Here is a 6,630-nt window from a genome sequence, read left to right as displayed (position 1 = left end):
CATCAATTCATTCAGCAAAAACCTTTCTCTACTCGCTTGGGTGACTTCCCCTGACTTCCCCAAGAAGCTCCACTAGGGACTAGAATCAGATAATTGGTTAAGGATTATATTGAGTTTATTTAGAAATTTAGGGCCCAGTAAAAAGAAACTTATTGATGAGATTAAATTTGTCAATTACTTACATATAAGAAGAAATTCTCACAATAAATGGCAACTTATTGTCACATTTTTAGTAGACCTAAATTAGGTTAGAAATCAATATTATTCGATTAGATGATATATCAAGAAGATCCTCATTAAATGAAAAAGGATAATCTTTCTCCTCTACATGCCAATCCGGTCAACAATTCATATATCAACTTGAAAGAATCTCTAAGTATATAAAGGTACCATACTAGGTTCATCTCAACACATCATTGCACTAGTTCACAAAGCTATCAAGACTCGTTGAGAAAGAGAGAGAGAGAGAGAACAGTTTAGGTGGGAATAGCCATGGTGATAACAACATCCAAGAGAATGGGGTCAATGATGCTTGTGGCGGCTCTGATACTGTGTTTGTCTATCGGTGCCAACGCCAACTTTCTGGACGACCTACTGCGCCGGATTAAGTGTTTGACGTACTGTGGCCCGTCAAGAGCTTGCATTATAGAATGCCTCCGGCATCATTCCACAAGGTCCTTGACCATCCTGGTAATGATCTTCATATCAAGATTGAAAATACGTAGATTCGTATGAGAAGAAAGTCATTGTATAATTATTTTCTTTATCAGTGTTTCATTGATATATTTTAAGAGGATGGTTGTGTACTAAATCATTTGATTTCCTTGGACTTCGATATTTGAACTTATGTAGACGCCAAGGAAGTTGGAGCAAACGTGAAGAAGGTTGGAGCTTGTGCGGATTCATGCTCTCGAGGTTGCTAGAAAACTTATGCATTGCACTAAAGTCGTTGAAGTTTTGTAATGCCTTTGTGGTTTCATTCCTCAACTAATAAAAAGTGCATTTTTTAGTTATTGCTTGGCCATGAGTGAAGTACATTTTTATGAAATTTCAATTGTGCTAAAATGAGCATGCTCTCTATTATCCATAATTTGATTATGAAATATAATTACAAAAGAAAAGGTAACCTCTACAAGATATCGAAGTAGGTTTTGTCATGCTTCTTTGGATTCGCATCAAATCACAATGTATGTCTTCACACAATCAAAGTTTTACGATGCGGATAAGATTGTCAATCTCTGGCACGACGTGACATGAGAGCATGACTTGGTGGTGCTGCCAACTAGATGAATGAAATGATATGTATGAGCACCTGTTAAGCCAAAAATAAAGAATTATATATATCATTCACCAAAGTTAACTTTGTGAAATATGTTTGGATGGAAATTTCAAATAAGACAAGATATCAAATATCTTACGGTCACCCATTTAAATTCAGCCTAAAATCAGGGAAAAAAGTCTCTCCTCATAAGGGCGATGTTCTCCATTCTATTAAACGAATGATGCAATGGTTAGCTCTTTGACGAGTCATGTTGTCTTCTTTGTAGTTAGCTAAACATTTAATAACGCTCTTTTCAGTGTAACTTAAATAGGCATAATACCCTAAAAAATCCCAATATTAATTTCAGTCCCAATTCTATCATAAACTTTTTTCCATCACATAAAAAATTCCTAACTTTTGGTCCAATCCCAATTTTATCCTAAATTTTTCTTTATCTCTTAAAAAACCACAAACTCTATGAACTTTTTTTGTCTTATAAAAAACCACAAACTTTTACTTGAATTAAACATTTGCCTCTGTTAACCCTCCGTCCAAAATTGTCCTTAATGATATGGCATTTCCACGTCATTGCTCTAGTTTTTTCCCCAAATTTCATATCCAAGAAGATGTCTTTTAGAGATGAATTTCTATATCAATCCAAACGACATCTTATTGGATCCGAAATTTGCATAAAAACTAGAGCAATTATGGTTGGTTTTTCTCAATTGCCCTTACTTTTAAGAGAGTCTTCTTTCTATCTTGCTCAGGGATCTTCCGATTTTACGCTCAGTCTTCAATCTCTCATGCTCGGGAATCTTCCATTTCTTGCGGTCAGAGAGCTCGCACTAGAGACAATCGTTTCGGGAAGCTCAAACAACTTGCGCTCGCGATTTTTCCATCTCTAGGTGTTCAGAGGGTTTACGATGATAGATTTAGGACTCAAGTAAAAGTTGACGGTTTTTTATCAGACAAAGAAATATTTTTGGTAGAATTGGGACTTAACCTAAAATTGGGGTTTTTTATGGGACAAAAAAAATGTTTAGGATAGAATTAAGACCGAACCTAAAATTGGGGATATTTTAGGGTATTAGGCCTAACTTAATATAGATTTAGCTATCAAGCTACAAGATAGAGAAGATAAAATTTCAGTGTGGTGGAAGTGCCGTTGCTAAGTTATCGTTATTCATAGAAGTTTCCACAAAAAATTTAAAAAAATAATCTGAATGTCGTTATTATTTTTATTATCGAAAATTTGTTATGGTAATGTTATTATTGATCATCTCAAATTTCTTGTAGAATTGTTATGGCTCTTGCTTAAAAGGTTTAAACGTTACCATACCACAAACTATTAGGGACATTTTACTTTATTTCACAGTTGTAGCGGTAAACATTCTTATGCTGAGGATGTGGAATTATTACCTACATCACTCTTTTTTCATTTGTTGCAATGCTTTTCCAATGTCATAGATAGCATATTAAAACAGGCATTGGTTGGTTTAAATTTGATTTGGCCAAAAAAAGGAATAAAGAGGTTTCACATAGGCAAATGCTATATTTACTTAATATATTTCTCAGAATTTGTACGCCGATCATTCCTAAAATTTGCATTAGTGAAAAGTGAAGAAGCTAAAAAAATCTTATTTAGCAGCCAACATCTCAAGTTTATCTTCACAAAATTTTATTAGCTCTAAAGCCCTAGTCATCACATAAGGCCAAACGTATATGTGCAAGAACTATCCACTTGTACATCAAGAACCAGACTTAATTATACATGGTCCCCAACTCGACATTACCACTAAATCCATATTTCGTTAATCCCTGAGTCGGGGAGGGTTGCGACAGTGGGTATGCATACTAGTTTTAAAATATCCTTGTGGACCGACCTTCAACAATATAGGTGGAGATCTAGCAAGGGGGAAGTTTGGTCACCTTTGTCCCGGGTCGTTAAGCATTATCATGGTTAGATATCTGAGCACAAGATTGGTCAATAGAATGGACCATTGATGTGTAATTTGATGAATTGATCAAAGGACTGGACTATTGATATTTGTGTTGATATTATTAATGAAGTTGACATTTCTTCTATGAATATAGTTATGTTTAAGGAATATATAACTCATTTTGATCTTGTGCGTTTGTTATATTCTACATGTGGTGTAATGATTTATGTTTTTGTGTTTTAAACGTGCATACTGAATGCTCGATCTTCTTAGAAGAGAAGCACTACTCATTGGGTTATTGCTGCTCATTGCATTCATCATCCATGTTTTTCAGGTTCCTCGGTTAGCGGCAAATAGAACGAGAGTGTTCGTATTATCACCGGGTTTTTTTTATAAGCGGAATTTTGGTTATGAACTTAGTTAGTTGTATGCATTTGAGTTGTACATGACTGAGATGAGTTTGCAGGGTTTAGTTGTTAGTGTGTGATGTATATTTCTATTTGATGGATTATAAAAACACTGATGTTTTAACCAAGCTTTTTGGTTTATCGGATAAATATATATATGGATGGAGATATATATTTTGATAACAGGTTATTGGTTTATGTTCGAGGCTGCGTCCTCTAGATGGAGGGACGGCCGTGTCATTCCCCATTTTTTTGGTTTCGAGGTGTGACATTTGTTGGTATGAGAGTATGACCTCCTCCGGTAAGTGTGTGGTTTAGGGACGAACCACGCGGAAACTGGTGGACTCGTACAACCCGGTCCAACGAGGTGGGGAGTGATCGCCGAGGCATGAGGGGCTGGATGAGGAACAGCTTCTAGCAAGCTTATAGGATGGCAAAAGTGGCAAGAATGAAGTGAACCATGCACCGAATAGGGGGAGAGCGATTCAGGGATATATGTGTGTGTGTCTGTATCAATGAAAACTAGATTTAACTCACGAAGGCGTCTTTTGACGTGCCAACAAGCTTTGCCTTGGAATTCCAAAGTTAAGCGTACTTATGCTAGAGCACTATTAGGATGGATGACCTCCTAGAAAACTACACGCCTGTACGCCAAAGGACAAAATCGTGAGGCTCGGCATGGAATGGGCCAAATCGGACAATACCTCGAGTGAGTTAACTCAGAGATGTCACAGTAAATACAAAAAATGATGTACGCCATCTCAAATTAGGGTACAAATGCAACTTATTTTCTTGGCCTCTATCCATAAAGTCCTACTTTGGTAAACTCAATTCAATTTACGCCTTGATACACATGATTTAGTGTTCAAAGGATAACACGATGTGTCAAGGGCTCAAAAGCAACAAAAAAAAATCTTTCTCTACTCGCTTGGGGGACTTCTCCAAGGAGCTCCATTAGGGACTAGAAGCAGTCAATTTGTCAAGGATTAAATTGAATTTAGTTAGAAATTTAGGGCTCTTTAAAAAGAAACTTACTGGTAAGATTAAATTTGTCAAGCAGAAGAAATTCTCACAATAGATGGCAACTTATTGTCACATTTTTACTGAATCTTAGAAATCCATATCATTTGATTAGATGATAAATCGAGCAGATCCTCATTAAATGAAAAAGGATAATCTTTCTCCTCCCATACCAATCCAGTCACCAATTCATTTAGCAAGAACCTTTCTCTACTCGCTTGGGGGACTTCCCCAAGGAGCTCCACTAGGAACTAGAGTTAGATAATTTGTTAAGGATTAAATTGAATTTATTTAGAAATTTAGGGCCCTGTAAAAAGAAACTCATTGATGAGATTAAATTTGTCAAGTACCTACGTATAAGAAGAAATTCTCACAATAGATGGCATTGTCACCTTTTTACTGGACCTAAAATTAGGTTAGAAATCCATGTCCTTCGATTAGATGATATATCAAGCCAATCCTCATTAAATGAAAAAGGGAGAATCTTTCTCCATTACATACCAATCAAGTCGTCAATTCATTCAGCCAAAACCTTTCTCTACTCGCTTGGGGGACTTCCCGAAGAAGCTCCACTGGGGACTAGAACAAGATAATTTCTCGATGATTAAATTGAATTTATTTAGAAATTTATGGCTCAGTAAAAAGAAACTTATTGATGAGATTAAATTTGTCAATTACCTATGTATAAGAAGAAATTCTCACAATAGATGGCAATAGTCACATTTTTACTGGACCTAAATTAGGTTAGAAATCCATATTATTGGATTAGATCATATATCAAGAAGATCCGCATTAAATGAAAAAGGATAATCTTTGTCCTCTACATATCAATCCAGTCATCAATTCATTTATCAACCTGAATGAATCTCTAAGTATATAAAGGTACCACATTGGGTTCATCTCAACACATCATTGCATTAGTTCACAAAGCTATCAAGACTCATAGAGAGAGAGAGACTAAGAACAGTTTAGGTGGGAATAGCCATGGTGGTAACAACATCCAAGAGAATGGGGTCAATGATGCTTGTGGCGGCTCTGATACTGTGTTTGTCCATCGGTGCCGAGGCCAACTTTCTAGGCAAACTAATCCTTTGGATTAGGTGTGTAGCAAGATGTGGCGGGGGAGAGGGTTGCATGGCGATTTGCCTCCATGATCATTCCGCACAATCCTTAACCATCCAGGTAATAATCTTCACATCGAGATCGAAAATATAACGTAGATTTTTATGAGAAGAAAGTCATTGTATAATATTATTTTCTTTATCAATGTTCATTAATATATTTTAAGAGGATGGTTGCATAATAAATCATTTGATTTCCTTGGACTTCGATATTTGAACTTATGTAGACACCGAGAAAGTTGGAGCGGACGTGAAGAAGGTTGGAGCTTGTGCGGATTCATGCTCTCGGGGTTTTCTAGAAGGCTTATTCATTGCACTAAAGTCATTGAACTTATGTAATGCCTTTGAGGTTTCATTCCTCAACTAATAAAAAGTGCCTTTTTTAATTATTGCTTGGCCATGAGTGAAGTAGATTTTTATAAAATTTCAATTGCGATAAAATGAATCTGCTCTCTATAATCCCGAATTTGATTATGAGATACAATTACAAAAAAAAAAAAAAAGATAACCTCTACAAGATATCGAAGTAGGTTTCGTCATGCATTTTTGGATTCGCGTCAAATCAAGAATGTATGTCTTCACACAATCAAAGTTTTACGGTGCGGATAAGATTGTCAATCTCTGGCATGACATGACATTAGAGCATGACTTGGTGGTGCTGCCAACTAAACGAATGAAATGATATGTAATATATATCATTCACTAAAGTTAACTTTGTGAAATACGTTTAGATGGAAATTTCAAATAAGAAAGGATATCAAATATTTGATGGTCGACCAATTAAATACAGCCTAAAATCAGGGAAAAAAGTCTCTCCTCATAAGGGCGATGTTCTCCATTCTATTAAACGAAGGATGCAATCGTCAACTCTTTGATGAGTC

The 6,630-nt window shown here is 36.0% G+C and overlaps 1 long non-coding RNA gene across 1 annotated transcript; it reads left to right on the top strand.

The window, feature by feature from the left end:
- The first annotated feature begins 460 nt into the window (after window positions 1-460).
- On the top strand, window positions 461-6,135 carry LOC130137823 (uncharacterized). Its single transcript, XR_008816270.1, has 2 exons — window positions 461-690; window positions 5,977-6,135. It is a non-coding gene; the product is annotated as an uncharacterized LOC130137823 (long non-coding RNA).
- The last annotated feature ends 495 nt before the right edge of the window (window positions 6,136-6,630 follow it).

This window comes from Syzygium oleosum, unplaced genomic scaffold (assembly GCF_021117445.2).
Source record: "Syzygium oleosum isolate NSW1041296 unplaced genomic scaffold, Sole_v2.1 Sole_v2.01, whole genome shotgun sequence".
NCBI classification, from domain to species: domain Eukaryota; kingdom Viridiplantae; phylum Streptophyta; class Magnoliopsida; order Myrtales; family Myrtaceae; genus Syzygium; species Syzygium oleosum.
Note: the sequence above shows the minus strand (reverse complement) of the source record. Positions and strands in the feature narration are given on the sequence as shown.